The 18,062-nt window shown below is 42.9% G+C and overlaps 1 long non-coding RNA gene across 3 annotated transcripts; it reads right to left on the reverse strand.

Annotated features, from left to right (window-relative positions):
- Positions 1–4,736: 4,736 nt before the first annotated feature.
- LOC307213669 lies at positions 4,737–16,820 on the reverse strand. 3 transcript variants are annotated; one of them, XR_013837613.1, is made up of 4 exons: positions 15,721–16,820; positions 13,495–13,576; positions 11,828–12,035; positions 4,737–4,817 (listed from the first exon to the last, which is right to left on the reverse strand). It is a non-coding gene; the product is annotated as an uncharacterized lncRNA (long non-coding RNA). The 3 variants fall into 3 exon arrangements; XR_013837614.1 differs by having other exon boundaries at positions 11,824–12,035; XR_013837615.1 differs by lacking the exon at positions 4,737–4,817 and having other exon boundaries at positions 11,396–12,035.
- Between the last annotated feature and the right edge of the window lie 1,242 nt (positions 16,821–18,062).

Below are 18,062 nucleotides of genomic sequence, written 5' to 3' on the forward strand. Positions count from 1 at the left end.
CTGTGGTGCGAGTTGCACTGTACATTTTTGATGCCTATTTTGTGATGTTACAAGAATACCCCTTTCTACCATCTTAAGTATGGTGAAATTCCACACCCCCCCCCCCGAGGAAAACTCTTATATTAGGGAAAGGAAATTTTGAATCTCCCCACACTGAAGATGCTATTCCAGTTCTAGGGTGGGACTTTGTAGGTGAATCTGAGCCCTGGCATCTCTCCTCTTAGAAATTAAGTGCTAGGTGAGACATTTGAGCAGAGCTGGCAGTAAATGAACGTGGGGAGAATGATTCTGGAATGAGCTGAGCATGAAAGAATATGTAGAAAAAAAGTTGTGCCCTGCTTAAGCTATTTGCAGCCAACGCTTATACAATAGGTAACCCAAACTGACCCTGACCTCGCCAGCATTCACAGAGTTGTGTTTAAGCAAAGATTAAACATGTTTCTTTGCTGAACAGTTTAGCCATGCTTGTTAATGCTGGCAATACGCACATTCCCTCCCAGTGTTTCTATTGCAGCATCACTTTCAAAGCAGTGCACAGGTTGACCTATGCAGATAAATTTTCTTTGCCTAGCATAATATCTGCGTAATTGCCTTCATCTCTAAGCATGCAGAAAACTTTGACATCTCCAGTCTTTCCATTGCCAGTTTATTAATGCACAGTTTTTTCCAGGAAGATTTGTTATCTTGTTTGAAGCAGAACAGGGTCCTGATAAACACACAGCCATATAGATGGTTAAGGTATTCCAGCTGAAACGGATCACCCTGTTACCCTTCTGTATTCAGTATTTGGTACCCCTGAAATCTCTCATTGCTTGGAAATTGGAGTGCACATAATCCTGCAATCACTTGTGGGAAGACTGTTGGAATAGATTTCTGGATTTCATGAGATTATTGAGGAGAAAAAAAGATACTATAGTTGGCCTGACTGGCATTATCTTAGATGAGGCATTCCACCCTATAGGAGAGAAAGGGGCAGGGACTCCTCTTTCAAAATGATGCTTGCCGTTTGGAGTTTTTGTTGTTACTTTTAAAAACTATGCTGTCCATTTCATCAGTGGTATGTTTTAAATGGATTAAAACATATAAAATAGGTAAAGCATGCCAATTAATTACGGTTAGGCTGAAATGATGTTGTAATGTAGTGGTTCTTCTGGAGCAATTTAGGGAAAGCAAATGTCAGCTTTATACAAATTTATTAAAAACTTCAGCTCTTTAAAATTAATCCAGTCATTATTGGTTCCCCACCTCCTGAAATGAGTAAGAGTTTTGCCACCCTCTCTTGCCTCAAAGTTCATGTGAAAGGCAGGCCAAACTTTAGAATTTTGAACACTTGTCCCAGGACTGCACTGGGACTCAACCAGGCCTTGGAAGCTTACCAGAACCCCATTGAGCCTTCTTTCTGGTAGTCTTCTTTCTGTTTGTAAATAGCATGCTCTGACTTTAATTGTGACATTTCACGATGGGAATATAAACGGATGAAGCAAGAGGCTCATGTTGGAGCGGGGAGAAGCAAAGTATACACACAACAATTAGTTATTTTTCAGACTGCTATGCTTGAACACCTGCAGGGTTATTTTTAAAAGTGTTTATTCCATACAATGGAAAACATGGAAGGGATTAACTGTAAAGGGAACCTTTGGAGCTCATCCACTAAATAACCATATCAATGGCTCTTTTCAGTGCCTTCTCTGAAAGACATAAAAGCCATGAACTGTGAAGAACATGTATCACAGGACCAAATTGTCCCATTTATAATAAGCAGGTGCTATTACATTTATGTCAAGGAAGTATAAGCTAGACCTGAATTTGCCTTTCAAATTCTAGGAGAGGCTTCTGCTAACATTGTAAATATGAGCACTAACATGAAAATAGATGGACATGCTGGAAAAAAAACTCGGAAGGTAAACTACATTACAGCCTAGCTCAGTAACTCTCCCTTGCAAAGCATCTCTTGGAAGGATTTGCATCAGTCCTTAACCTTTCCTTTGTCTGTTGCTTCTTGCCCAGCTGCTTGTACTACCACAACGTTTCTATGTTTTTGAGGAAGACATAGATTTGGAATTCTGGTGTGTAGGAAGTTTCAAGAGGGAAGGAAATGGCAGGGGAAGGGTTAAGGGGAACCTCATTCCCTTCCGTCACTTAACCCAGTGCAAGTCAGCACTCTCAAAGGACTTCCTGACATACAGCAGCAGTGCAACATGTAGTTTGCTCCTACCTAACAAACAGAATTTGGAATGCATATAATGCAATATATGGACTGGAAAGGAGATTGTTGTGGGGCTACTGAAATGAGCTGCTAAACAGTGTGGCATGGATAATACTTATCCATGTATTTACAGTGGTACCTCGGGTTAAGTACTTAATTCGTTCTAAAGGTCCGTACTGAACCTGAAACTGTTCTTAACCTGAAGCACCACTTTAGCTAATGGGGCCTCCCGCTGCTGCCGCACCGCTGGAGCACGATTTCTGTTCTCATCCTGAAGCAAAGTTCTTAACCCAAGGTACTATTTCTGGGTTAGCGGAGTCTGTAACCTGAAGTGTATGTAACCCGAGGTACCACTGTAATTATAAGGGCTCAAAAAAAAATACACCTCAAATACACATTATTATTATTACTATTATTATTATTAAGTCTAAAGAAAGAAATTGTGTAAGGTGCTGAAGCTGGGTGTGCAATTTTTAAAATGCATCTTGAAGATCTGTGCGCTATATGAGGAGACCCACACTTTTCGCCAGAGGATGTATTTGCCAGTTCATAAAATGTGGAATAATTTCCACAGAAGATATGTAAACTTAGATTATATAGTTGTGCACATTGGTCCTCAGGTGCTAAAACACAGAAGGTGATCGTGGCAGCTGCTGCTTTGTCACTTTTTCTCTTGAGCAATTTCCTTTATGATAGAGGTCAGATGCAGCCTAAGTTCGCTCTGCTTCTCTCCCCCCCCCCCTCATTAACTGTCTATGGGTTTCACACTGGCTCCAGCTTTTTAAGAATATGGCTCTACAACAAGTAGCACTTGAGGACTGCTGAGGAAGATGGTTCTCAATATCAAAGGCATCAGCTGTACACTGAAAGGTTCTGACATGTGATCTGACTGGGATGATGATGCCACCAACAGCTGACCTATCACAAGACCTTAGAGGGAAAAGAGTCAAAGGGAGCCTTATTTGTTAGTTTCTAGTGCACAGCTTCCTGCTAGTTGATGCTTGGAAACAGATTGACTAACATAATAGAATGATTTTGTAATCTGCTGTAATACCATAAGCTACAGCCCCATAGACTTTGACCCCTCACAGGTATAATAATAAGCTCTTTTATTCAGCTGCACATGTTCCCTTGATGGGGAACTCTTTTTTTCTAATTATACATCCACAGCATATGTTTTGCCCAGAAACAAAGTATTATATTCATTAGGGAAATCCTATAAGCCGGTTTCTTTTTAGCAGCCAGTTAACTAATTGTCGGTTCAGAAGTTGTATTAATATCATGCTGTAACCACTCAGTCACCTAATCTGACAGCTTTGTTAAAATCATAGCAGTGTCCCCTTGACGCTGCTCACATTAAGGGTATTGTCAACATTTCCATCAGATACCAGTATTTTGAACAGGATCTTTAGAAATTGGCTGCAAGAATTCACTATTTAATATATGCCTGTCTTACGCCTTGGATCCTGTGTCAGTTATTTAATCTTTTGAGGAAAGAAAAGAGGGAGACTGCTTTTTGCCTCCTTAGCAAATCCGTCATCTTCAGTGATTACTTTGGAATTTGACGTGTAGTTAGTTACACCTCGATAAATCAAATCTGACAAAAAATCCAAGTATTATAAATCTACTGGAATGATTTAAACTATTAAGGGTAGCCACAAGCAATATATATATATATATATATATATTGTGGAGACCTCGGTACACACCTCTGCTTTGTGCATGGTTTAAAACAACACAGCAATCATTGAAGAATGGCTTAAAACAATAATATTGACTGTTTCTGTAAATTTGGATCCTTTTCAAATGCATTAAATAAACTAGTTTAAATAAACTAGTTATCAAGATTTAGAGATGGTGTGAGTGTGTCAATTTATTTTCTCTCAGCTTCTCATCCCTCCCACCACGTTTCCCCAGTTTTCTTCAGTTTGACCCATTTTTACAATGGAAAACGTAATGCTGGTGGTCAACAAAAGAGGTTTAAAGACTGTCTCAAGGCAAATCTAAAAAAATGTAGTATAAACACTGACAACTGGGAAACACTGGCCTGCGAGCGCTCCAGTTGGAGAACAGCCTTTACCAAAGGTGTCATGGGCTTTGAACACACTCAAACTCAGGACGCAAGGGAGAAATGTGCTAAGAGGATGGCACGCTTGGCAAATCCACACCGTGATCAACTCCCACCCGGAAACCAATGTCCCCACTGTGGAAGGACGTGTGGATCCAGAATTGGCCTCCACAGTCACTTACAGACTCATTGTTACAACAATGTTTATAGAAGACAATCTTACTCGGTTATGATTGCCAAAGAAGAATTTCTCAAAAAACGTAATTATGAAAATATGCATTTAGTGCATATTTCTTCAAATATACACATTTTTGCAACCAATTTCCTCCAATAAAATGCATATTTGCATATTATTTTCTCAAAAATGTATATTTTGTGTTTGTGAGCACTTTTTCCTAACAGACATTTTGGAATGTAGTTTTTCTGGTTGGAGAACTGCATCACAGCTCTGAGTATATTTCAATAAACTATCTCCAGGGCTTTTTTCACCTGGAACTCGCTGAAACTCATGTTCCAGCACCTTTCAGGTAGGCACAATTGCCACTATAAGAGAACCAGGGAGGCTTTCAAGGCGAGTTCCTCTTTAAAAAAAAATAAAAAATTTAAAGATTTTCTAGGTTTACAAAAGTACGTGCATTGTATTTTTTTCAGGTTTTAGAGTATTTTCTAAAATAGCACTGATTTTCTCTGTGCTAGAATGTTTCTTTTTTTAAAAAATAAATCCCCTTTTTTATGTGGTTCTGTTCATTCTGAGTTTCAGGTTTTTTCATACTCTATACAAGCGACACTGCTGTATCTTTTCTTCTTGCTGGCTCCTTTCCTCTTTCCTTTATTTCTAATATTACTAGGCACCATACATAACATTTAAAAAACAAGCTGCCTTGCAGGTCCCACTATTTTTCATCATTTTGGAAGTATCAGCAACTGGTGTGAGGTCTCTGCATCTTACAAACTTCTATTTCACATGCCTCCTACTTCCATTTAACTTTTAGATTAAGGGTGGACCTCCAGAAGTTACTGGACTCCACCATCAGCCCCAGCCAGCATGCCCAATGATCAGGGATGGTGGGAGGTGCAAGCAGTTTATTGTGGTGGATGGAGTGTTGGACAAGGGCCTGGAAGCCCAGGGTTCAAATCCCCTATCAGCCAAGAAACTCATTGGGTGTTCCTGGGCAAATCGCTCTCTCTCTCAGCCTAAATGAATGAAGAGGTAAGTCCTGCGCTTAGATGTTTCCTGCCCCACTCCCAAACACTGGGAATGGTGCTAAGCTGTGCTTTCAAGTTGCTTTGTTTTTATTTCTTCAGATTCAGCACATTTTGCAAAAGCTGCCCCCCCCCTAAAAATACAGAACAAGATATAACAGCATCATTATGCAAGAGAGAAATTAATTTGTGAAGTGGCCCTTAGTATGGTGTCCCCTGCTGCAAAGGTTGTGTTCTGAAGCTACTAATTTCTTTAAAAACAACTGTAATGTGTCCTGCTGCCATCTGCTGGCTGGCTTCACTTAATATTTAAGAGTTAATAGGCTTCAGGGCTGTTAAATGGAAGGCCCAGGAGACTTATCTTTTTTTTTTAATGATATTTATTAAAATTTCAAGAATTACAAAAAGAAAAAATGAACATACCACGTTAAACAAAAACCAAGCAACACACCACAATATATAAAATAAAAAAGGGAAAAAAAACAGAAAAATAAAACCCATTAAACAAGAACAAAATTAGAAAAAGAAAGCATCAAATCTCCTTTCTGTTCTTTCATTAGCTTATTTCCTTGACCCCCTCACACCTCCTTTTTTTGTATTCTAGGTCGATTGTCTGTTTCAGCAAATCCTTTCCCTCTTTTAAAATTTTTGTTCTGTAAATTGTCTTAATATAATGTAATTTTACTTTTCCTCCTTTCACCAATTAACAGTCAGTTATTCCCAAATCCTTCAGGCCCAGGAGACTTATCAGGCGCCTTGGAGTCCCCAATGCCATACCCTCCAAACATTTATCCAATGAAAATAGGGACATCCTTTGCCATAATGATACTTTTACTATTTATACCCCACACATCTTACTGGGTTGCCCAAGCCACTCTGGGCAGCCATATATAAAACATAAAACATTAAAAAACTTCCCTTTACAGGATTGCCTTCAGATGGCTCAGGGGTCGGATAACTCCATACGCTCCAACATTTCTCCAATGAATATAGGGACATCCTAAGGAAAAGCAGGGCATTCCGGGATCAAATCAGAAACCTGGACGGCTTCTCTAAATCAGGGAAGTCTCTGGAAAACAGGGGCACTTGGAGGGTCTGCGATGCAGCATGTGGATTTCCTGCTTCAACCCACAGAAGTATTTACACCATTTTCAGGACTAGGAAGTGAGGGCAGTTAGCCAAGCAAAAAGGGTTACAGAACAATGGTTGGTGCCACATACCTCAGCCTCTCCCTATAAAGCAGCTGTGGAAATGCCATGGAGGAGTACAGAAAGTTTAGGAGGGCAGATTGAAGTCTGTTGGGGCGAAGCAGAGCAGAATTTGGACCTTCCACTGTGGCCATGTTTGCAGGAAGGGGATGGAACGGTGCGTGGTATGACCAGTCGAGAAGGAAACGTGGATGGCAGGGTATGATTAGTGTAGTTGGAAGGAGATGAATAGCCAAGTTGATTTGGGAAATGAGAGGATTTTGGATGCACGCAGGGTCAGGGCTTAGATACTGGGCAGTTGAGTAGGGAAACGCTGATCCCCAAGAAAGGCTGGCGGGTGGGGCTGACTATCAGGGCAGCAGCACTGCTTATTGTAGGGGTTTGGGGAAACCGAACTCCACTCTGATTGGTAGGGTAAAGGTATAGGTAAAGGGACCCCTGACCATTAGGTTCAGTCGTGACCGACTCTGGGGTTGCGGTGCTCATCTCGCTTTATTGGGCGAGGGAGCCGGCATACAGCTTTTGGGTCATGTGGCCAGCATGACTAAGCCGCTTCTGGCAAACCAGAGCAGCGCACGGAAATGCCGTTTACCTTCCCGCCGGAGCAGTACCTATTTATCTACTTGCACTTTGACGTGCTTTCGAACTGCTAGGTTGGCAGGAGCAGGGACCGAGCAACGGGAGCTCACCCCGTCATGGGGATTCAAACCGGCGACCTTCTGATCGGCAAGTCCTAGGCTCTGTGGTTTAACCCACAGCGCCACCCGCGTCCCTGATTGGTAGGGTACCTTAGACATAAACCAGTATTTCTACTGTAGACCTCGCAAAATAGTCACTTTTGGGGTATGAGACTGGATGGGGATGCCTTCACCTGACATGCCATGACCTTTTTGGTTTCCCCATCCCTGCCCACCACCCCATCAACCCCCATTAAGCTGAGGGAAGGTGTGGTTCCACTTCGATCTTGCAGGATCTGTTTGGGGTGTTGTCATTACTACAAACCTGAGGTCCGCCAACCAGAGCCAGGTGCAAATTACTGGTTCAGTGTTTGATAAAGCCAGCAAGTTGGTGGCTCAGGGAGTGGAACTGATGTATCCAGTGTTACTTTTCTAAAAAATATTTAGGGGTACTCTCATTTTGACTCAAGAAAACCACCATTTTATAGTTCAGATTGGGAAAAATAAATACAGTAAATGGACAAAAGTACAAAGATTCACAAAATGTTTAGGGGTATGCGTCCCCTTGCGTCACCCCAGAAAAAAAGCACCGGATGTATCTATCAGTGCTTTTCTTCTAGGAAAAAAAGGTGCTGGTACTGCATACCCCTGAGTACCCCCAGAAAAAAAGCATGGACCATACTTCACGAACCATACACAGGCTTTGCGATACAAGTTTAAAGGAATCCATATCTGAATTAGTATGTGGGATGAAGACTTTTTCCTGCTGCTATTGGGGCTTAGAAACCCTGGCTGAGCTACTGTAAATTATGCAGCGGTGTACCAAACAGACCCCATCTACTTTTTGCCCATCCCAGGTGCAGGACGAATAACATGGGATGATTCAGCCATCTTGAACAGCCAGTGGGGGAGGGTGGTGGCATGTTGTGTAGCAGAAGGATAGTTGTGATGTGAGAACAGAAGACCAGGTCTGTGAGAATCAGTTTGCTTGCTCTTTTCCTCCAGTATGAATTTTAATGTTTTTTTTCTGCTTTGCAAAAAAGCACTTGCTCTTTCCCACACAAAGGTCACTCTTTTGCAGCAGGAGTTTTATTTTTAGTCGCCCCCCACCCTCCAATTACTGGTAATGGTTATATGCAGAGAAGAACGAAAAAAAGAGGTTGTGCGAGGCAGGAGTCACAATCCCTTCTACCACTTCATAGCTGCTGTTCCTGTAACCAGCCCTCAACCGCCACCCACCTACCAAAATTACTTCCCTAGCTAGCGAAAGCAATATTGGCATCTAGCCCAGAAGAATGAGCAGTAGTAAGATGTAGAAAAGGCTATTGATTCTTCGCACATGTGGAAAATCCTACCGATCAATATAAATAGCAGTAAGAATAATAACAACATACACAAAGATACTGGTAAATCATGTGACTTTATATCCCAACTCTGGATCCCCTATTAAAAATGGAATCGGTTGTCTTTTGTCTACCTTGATTCAAGACTGAATTATTAGCCACATTAAATGACAAATCTCACAGGGGAAAGTAAACTTTGATATTTATTTATTTATAAAACCTGAGAATCAAATATGCAAATGGTATGCCATTACAATATTTAAAATCACAATAGTGATTCCAAATGATCAGAATGAGAAAGAAGAACCTTTTTTTTGGAAAATGTTAAATCAAGAGGGAAAGGCAAGATTGAGCCAAGATAATATGTGCTGCTGGCTTGGAATCAGCTTGGGAAACATCTGACCAATTGGGATATGCTAGTGAACCATTCTCTTCTGTCTTCCCCAATGTAAAAGGTCAAATTTCAAATTCCACACTGTAAAAGGCTTCTGAATGCCCATTGTTTGACTTGCAGCATCACTCCATTTTGAAATATACTTCTTTACCCTCCCCTGCCCCCAAATAATAATAAAAGGCTAGGCCACGTTTAAGAGGCTAGCTTAAAATTTCTAATTTAAACAAACAAGGGGAACTGAGAAAAAAAGGCTTTTCAGATAATCTACTTACTGCATCTTTGTTGTGCCTGTCCTCATAATTCCTAGGGCCCCAGTTGCTAGAATTAATCACAACCCTCGTTAATTTCCAAAGATGCAGCAGCGACCTCTCCAGCTTTCATTGTGCTTGTTTACAATATTGCTGCTCTGTTCTAATTCCTTTGAAACACAGCAGTAAATCCCACACTTCTCAAAGTGCACAACCTTCCCCCTCCCTCTTCTTGAATAAGTCTCACAAAGGTAGAGAGAGACATCTCTTGGATGGTGGAATATGAGGCAGAAATGCATTGTAAGTTCCTGGAGGTATCTACAAAGCTCCAGGCTTGCTGAACCAATACCGGGGGAAGATCAGCTTATTTAAGAAAACCAATGTGTTGTTATCTGACAAAGCTCTTCCATTTGTGCAAGGACTCTTGCTCTTGCTCTTCCTGCACTCTACCTCCTCCAAATCTGCTCCAGATGGTTGGAGTAACTTCAAGGACAGATTTGGGATGTGTGTGTGCAGGCAAAGAAGGAGTGGACATTCTGCTGCATAAGTGGCAATCCTTGCATGAATATGGGGCAACTTCTTTGGATACAAACTGATATACCTTATCTTTGAGGAGTTGGAGATGGCATTTATAAGTGGTCCATGTTTCACAAGCATATAGTAAGGTTGGTAGTACGATAGCTTTGTAAACAAGCATTTTGGTTTCCCTGGGAATGTCCCAGTCCTCAAACACTCTGCACTTCAATCAGGAGAAAGCCACACATTGTTAAAACCATGTTTATGGAAGACAATCTTACGTGGCTACGTGTGATCGCCAAAGAAGAAGAAAGAAGAAGACCTTATCTGCCATTTTTACCATGGAAGTTGTTGAAGCCAATGAAAGCGGTCAGGCCAACAAACTGACCAACTCCAAACAACTGAATCTTAGAAAGCTGTAGTTAAGTGGCCTCTAAAAACTCTACCCTATTTGTGGGAAGACAAATTGGGGGGCAGGCAGAATTTCACTAACTTTTTCACAGGGGAAGATAAATTCTTCCATAGTTTCTTAAGGGTGGTGTGACTCACCATTAGCAGTTGAGAGTAGCATGTGGTACGTGCAGCCAAAGCAGCAGAATTTAACCCCTACTCACCAGTTGAGTGCTGGTCAAATCCAGCTCACTTTGGCTATATGCCCCAGTTCCCCTGCTTGGGAACAGGCATGGAGGTTCAGGTGTGTGGAGCTGTTTGCAAAAGGGTTATCAAAGAGCCCTGTGCTGCGCTTTCCCACCCACATATCACATTTGGTCTACTGGGGTATGGGGGATAAGGGTTTGAGCCATCGGCCAGTAAATGTTCTCCACTCCTGCTCTCCATAGACATGTAGCATGTCAAGGGTTCATTCTTGTTTTTTCCAAGATACGCTAGTTTTATATTTGCTAAAGCCCCCAGTCTAGTAGCATTAAAATGCACCCACCAACACTCAGCAGCCTGAAGGGGTAAAGTCCTAGGAAAGCTTTCTCACATGAGTTTTCTTACTGCATAGATTGGCCCTCATATGAGATCATGTACATATGACAAAGTTAAACAGATTTGCTTGTTACTGGGTTTTGGAAATGGGATAAGGTAAGGTAAAGGTAAAGGTACGGATACCCCTAAACATTTTGTGAATCTTTGTACTTTTGTCCATTTACTGTATTTTCCCCGATTTGAACTATAAAATGGTGATTTTCTTGAGTCAAAACAAGAGTACCCCTAAACAATTTTTTTAAAGAAAAAAAAAAACACTGTTTAAGGGTATATGAATGAAAGCTGATTTTACAAATTGTTTTATCAGGGATGAAAAAACCACTGCTCACCTATGCCAAAAAGAGTGATGTTTCCATTGACTCCGTTTCACCTAGTTACAGGTGTTCTAGAGGGCTCACAAAGAGCTACTCTGTCTTTTCTTTCTATACTATTGTATTTTAATATTTTGTTGGAAGCCACCCAGAGTGGCTGGGTAAACCCAGCCAGATGGGTGGGGTATAAATAATATTTTTTATTATTATTATACTGAAGCATGTGTCATCCAAACCTGTCTAGGTGGAAGCTTTTGCTCTTCTCCTAAATCTATTGGAAAGGATAATATTCTTCCCTGTACAACCTAGATGCACCATACTTAGGCAACATGCAATCTGACCTAGCTGACAAGAGCTACGACAAAGGAAGCTTTAGGTTTAGTGTAGTTAGAGTGCCATCTGCTGATCACATGCAATTCCGGAGAACTCTGCACAACTTCTAGCAGCTTTGGAGCTGTTGTTTAGTGAGGGCCCTGAAACCAAAGCAGCCAACTTAGGTAGAAGTCACACACACATTTTCATTCACTTCAATGAGCACTCAAACGTTATTCCTCCACTTCAGGTAATGCCATCATTGTAGCTCATGAGTTCTTCTCGCTTTCACTGCTACAACCACCCACACCCCTCTAGCTATGTGGGAGAAAGCATTCATGACTTACCCACCTCAGATACTGCCTCAGCGGCCATGGATGCAATTCCATCATGCTGTGGTTGGAGACAGCTTGAACAATGCCTTGCTCGCTTTTCTTCTGCACTGCATGCCCCACTGCCATTTCCGTCATCCACCCCTGCTGGGAAGGTGACAAGGTCAAGGGAAAGTCTTGTCAATTGCATTGATGCCAATTTCCTCCTCTCTCTCACTCTCTCTGTACTTTGGAGAAATTGGGGAAAAAAGGTCAGGCAAATCAATTGTCAATTTCAGTGGAGCAAATTAAATGATACGGAATGTCTTTTCATAGATAACCCACATTTTCTCCCTGGACTATTATTCATGCCACCTGTCTATCCTTTTCACGCTCACTCTCTGGTTTTTATTAGAAGAAGACTAAGAGAAGAATCCCAAGTCGGTGAACATGCAGAATCTACTGCCACATCTCAAGCCCTGTTTGTTTGTGCTGAGAAGGGCACAACATTGTGGTTGGTGTGATTTCTCTTGGATTTTTAGCAGAACACCCCATTTGGGGCCCTAAACGTTCTTGTGGGTGCAGCAGGGACCTCTGTAGAGGTATAGGTTTCCCTACCAACAGAGGTGATGGAGGAGCACCTCTTCCAAACCTTATTCCTTTCCAGCAAGCAATATCAGGGAGTCCCTTCCCCTATTTTGTTAGCAAGCCTCCTCAGCAGGCACAGGTGCAGATTCAAAGAGTTTTATGAATTAGGCTCTTAAGGCTACCCACTTTGGTTTCTGAATTTTCACATGGCTGCTGTCAAGATAAAAGTGGGAAGAGGAGGACAATGCACACAGCCTTGAGTTCATGGGAGAAATATCAAGCTACAAATATACAACAAATAACATTCATGTACAATGCCACAACTCTCAGCAAAACATGCACACAATATGTTTTGCTAACCTTAATAAACAAAAAAAGCTATCTGTGTTCTAGTCTATAGGAATTCTAACTTGCTGCGGGTATAAGGCATTTCATGATTCATTTTGGATTTTATACTTTTGTTTATGGCAACTAAGGTAAAGGTAAGGTAAAGGTACCCCTGCCCGTACGGGCCAGTCTTGACAGACTCTGGGGTTGTGCGCCCATCTCACTTAAGAGGCCAGGGGCCAGCGCTGTCCGGAGACACTTCCGGGTCACGTGGCCAGCGTGACGAAGCTGCTCTGGCCAGAGCCAGAGCCAGAGCCGCACACGGAAACGCCGTTTACCTTCCCGCTGGTAAGCGGTCCCTATTTATCTACTTGCACCCGGAGGTGCTTTCGAACTGCTAGGTTGGCAGGCGCTGGGACCGAGCAGCGGGAGCGCACCCCGCCGCAGGGATTCGAACCGCCGACCTTTCGATCGGCAAGCCCTAGGCGCTGAGGCTTTAACCCACAGCGCCACCTGCGTCCCACTTATGGCAACTACACAGTATTAAAATAACAGCCCAGTGATGATGAACAGCCTAGTAGTGGTTGGGTGGGAGACATGGAAAACCTGAGTGTGCAGGTGTGCAATAGCATCGCTTTTTCTAAGCACGGATGAAGTCTCATTTATTTCAAGGAATTACTTTTCAATAAAACATACTAAAGCCAGCCAACTGTGTTTCATTTTGTAAAGGCAGCACACTTGTTGAGTGAATGAAATAATGCATATAGGGGCAAAATGCTTAAACAAACTCACCCCAGTATCCTCTTCCATCTAGCTTGTCATTTTTCTGCTGTACTGGGAGGGCCTCCTCCTGAGTGGTCAACATTTCTGATTGCTTATCAACAGTGAATAAACATCCTTAGCAATGTTGCAGGCTGCCAAGTATTGAAGTCTTGGAGCTGCTTCCACATTTTGTGCTCTTAACTTTCTTCACAATTGTCAGGGGCTCAGGAGCAGAAGCACAGGGAAGAGGGGAGATGGAGAGCGAAGGGGAAGAATCTGAGGGCAGCGTAGGGGAAGATGACAGTGGCCCGAGAGATTCCATGAGCCTCTCCAGCGAATCGGAAGATTCACAGAAGGGGGCTCCGATGGCCAGGGCAAGGGGGGTCCCGGGAGGGACGCACCAGAAGCTAGGGGCCAGCAGCGACTCCCAAAGCAGCAGCTGGAGATCGCGACCAGTTTCCCCACCAGAGCGTAGTGGGGGGGAAGAGTCCCATGAGTCAGGGCTGACCACGCCCCTATCGCTGAGTGAGGGAACGGAGGGGAAGTCAGATCCAGCTAGCCCCCCTGAAGGGGGAAGCAGTGACAGGAGCAGTGTAACGGTCAGGAGGAAGGTGGCCGGGTGGGCGCGCGCGCCAAGTTCAAATGTACAGGCGCGCGGGACAGCAGGGAGCTCGGATTGGGAGCCAGGTCCTAAAGCACGCCGGAGGCAGGGGGAAGAATCCGGGGACTCTTCAGCATCAGAAGAGTCCAGAAAGGGCAACACCCCGGCGGGCAGACGGACCCAGAGGAGGAAAGAACAACGGAAGAGGTGGAGTAAGGCTAGAGTCTTAAACTGGTGTCTAGGGGGAGGAGACTCAGACGGAACTTCGGCGGTCTAGGGTTTGAGACGTAGAGCTGCGCGCTACGGCTTTGGAATGGAAACTGAACTTCAATAAAGACTTTTGTATATAACCACGACCTGGCGTTGGTCCTCTGTGAGCTGGGATTTTGGGCAGCTCTGACAACAATTTTCTGATTGAACTTTTTATTCTATTTTAAAGAAAGCTAAGAGTTGACGGCCCTGGGAGGCAGCATGCTTTCTTCCTTTTTACCTCACCATATATTACTTTAGCAAGGTGACAGTGATGCATTCTGAAGTCAGGACTATAATCACGTACCTTTTGTCCATGGAAGACCCCCTGCTCCAGCTTTCGTTCTGAAACCTATTCTGATTGTTCACAGAAGTTCCCTTTCAAGGACACTGTTTGGACAGAAGACTAAACCAGACAGAAGACTCACCTTTATCATTGCAAAAATGAGCCTACCCCCTTGTTGAGCTTGTGCACTCTCCTCTTCCTCCCCCAGTATGGCTGTAACGGAGGGAATTTTAAATTGACAGCAGTTTAGCAAGTCATCTGATCCCTAAATTGGAGTTAATATTCACTATGGTTAGTGAAAACCAACCAACTTCATAATCTATTGTTAGAAACTGGCTTGTTTCCACTAACAATGGTTAAATTAGCCAGTTTGACCAGCTCTGGATGACATGGCATTTTGCGGTTAATTGGAAATGGAAGTGAGTATTTATGGACTCCTCCTTGTGACCACAGGAGATAAAGAGTGGGAGGTGGAGAAACACAGGAACCTGGAGGGTGTCTAGGCTCATTGTTGTGATGTTATGCTATGGTACAGCACTATTCTTGAATGAATATTCCTGTTTACGCAACACCCTTAAAAGGAGGAATACAATTATCTGTGTAAAACAATTGCTATGCAGCCTGGCTTGAGCTTTGCTTGTTTCAGTCTATGCTTCCTGTTCCTACCTGTTCTTCTAGCTCCAGATTTTGCTGTAAGCTATACAGGTTTGACCTGGATTTGGTAGTCCTGACAATCTGGCCTGCCGTTTTCCATCTTTTCCTTTTAACTTCTGCACAATGGGAGGTTGGCAAATAAAGATACTCATTTTATATGATCCTTTGTAAATGTCGTTGTGGTTAGATAATCCTTTTGTGCTACATTTGGTGGTGAATCTCATCTGTTTATCAAAACACTTTGCTTGCTCACCTTTCATTGTTCTGTTGGCAGCTTTGCTTTCCAATGCCTGTAAGCAAATGTCACCAGCTAGGCCTCTCAAATGTCCAACAAGATGCAATTTACTTTTCTGCAGAACCCTGGCCAAATTCACCACATTGTTAAATTCCAGTTCAGAAATATTAAACAATGCTAGCTATAGAAACACCCCCAGTTGGTTTGATATTTAATTTTTTGAATACAGACCATGGCTGGGGAACCAGGGGTCCTCCATAAGTTGCTGCACTACAACTCCTGCCATTCCTGACCATGCTGGCTGGAGCTGCAGGATTTCATAGGAGTGATTGTACATAGTAGCTAAGAGACAAGAATAAGAAAAGTACCAGGTTCAAATTTCACCTTTCCCATGAACACAATAAGTAGCCATAAGACTGGAGTGAGCTTTATTTGATAGTCAAATGCACTCACTATTGTAACACTCAAATTGCCCCATGTGGTTCAGTAACATTCTTTATGCTTGCAGCACATTATAATGTTGAGGACTGTAGCTGACTTACTACAGGTGTTTCACACGTCTTAATCTGTTCCGCTGAGATACCAGAAAAAGCTGCAATGCCTAACATACTTGGTCACTCCACACAGTAAAAATGCACGGGATTGCACTGCACAATATGGAATTTGTCCTTAATGAAGGTTGTTATTGAAGTGTGTTGGGCAGTATACAGACAATAGACGAGTACTATTTGGAGTTCTGGTTTTGATATCAGCCTTCTGTTTTTTGTTGATTCTTTGTGCTACCCCTCTTTTGCCGTTAGGGCTTGTCCACACTTGCGTTTGTCCCATGCTTTCTAGGCACAAGTCCAAGTTTTTTGTTTGTCCCACCATTTCCCCTGGGGAAACCTACTGTTTACTGCTGAATCAGAACAAATGTCAATCTGCAGAAAAACTGTTTAATGTTGTTCAAATTAAGTGGTAAACAGCAGGTTTCCGGAGGAGGGGGAGCAGTGGATGATACTTTATATTCTTTTGTTAATTACCTGCACGTGGGTTACAGATCTCATTATTTTCCTCCCACACTTTTAACACTGTAAATGCTGTTGTAGCTATATTAAAGTATACAAGGACAAATAAATGCTTTTAAAAAATCCAGCTCTATATTCTGTTTCCATCTGTTGTCAAAGAGGTCAAACAGCCAAGGAAGCTTGCTGCATTGCAACTTGGAAGCAGTGTGAACTCCCCAACAAACAGATGAAGAAACACTAGTATCACCTCAGTTCCTTTTAAGGATCAGTACTAAATCATCTCCCTCCCACTCTCAATGGAGCCATACTTAAAAATATATACAGTGGTACCTTCAGGTTACAGACTCCGCTAACCCAGAAATAGTGCTTCAGGTTAAGAACTTTGCTTCAGGATAAGAACAGAAATCAGGCTCCGGCGGCGCGGCGGCAGCAGGAGGCCCCATTAGCTAAAGTGGTGCTTCAGGTTAAGAACAGTTTCAGGTTAAGAATGGACCTCCAGAACAAATTAAGTACTTAACCCAAGGTACCACTGTACAATCACAAAGCTAATATTACATATATGCTATTAGGGTCTAAATTGGTGGTTACCGATTAGAAATGAAACCTTGGGTTTGAAAGAACATAAGAAGAGTCTGCTGAACAGGCCAGTGTCCCATCTAGTCCAGCATCCTGTTCTCACAGTGGCCAGGATGGAACTTGCTCCCACAGCAGGCAGTGAGGGCCCCCAGCTTGGATGGCTTCAAAAGAGGATTGGACAAATTCATGGAGTATATAAGGCTACCAATGGCTACTAGCCTCCATTGCTATGCTCTCCTTCCATGGAGAGCAGCAGTATGCCTCTGAATACTGGAAATCACAAATAGGGAAAACGCTTTTGTACCCAGGTCCTGCTTGCAGGTTTCCCATGGGCATCTGGTTGGCCATTGAGAGAAATTTGATGCATGTTATCTACTCCAGAAAGGCTAATATGCCTGCAAATTTCATCTAGACCTGTGAAAGTTACGGATGTTTTCAATTTCCCATTATATTGAATTGTACTTTCCCTACTGAAATAAGATTTGGCTGCTGAGCACAATTGGAAGCACACTGGACTGAGGTTTTCTTGCTTCAGAAGTGCTGCAGCGGGGTCCCAAGCAAATCTTGATGTACTGTAGGTGCACACTTGTTTTGCTTTTGTAAAGGTAAAGGTACCCCTGACCATTAGGTTCAGTCGTGACCGACTCTGGGGTTGCGGCGCTCATCTTGCTTTATTGGCCGAGGGAGCCAGCGTACAGCTTCCGGATTATGTGGCCAGCATGACTAAGCCGCTTCTAGCAAACCAGAGCAGCACACGGAAACACCATTTATCTACTTGCACTTTGACATGCTTTCGAACTGCTAGGTTGGCAGGAGCAGGGACCGAGCAACGGGAGCTCACCCCGTCACGGGGATTCAAACCTCCGACCTTCTGATTGGCAAGTCCTAGGCTCTGTGGTTTAACCCACAGCATCACCCATGTCCCTTTTTTCCTTTTGTACAGGTTCAAAAATACATGTGTGCTTGCTCAAAAATGTAATGGAAGGTGGG

This window comes from Podarcis cretensis (assembly GCF_951804945.1).
Source record: "Podarcis cretensis genome assembly, chromosome: 3".
NCBI lineage: Eukaryota > Metazoa > Chordata > Lepidosauria > Squamata > Lacertidae > Podarcis > Podarcis cretensis.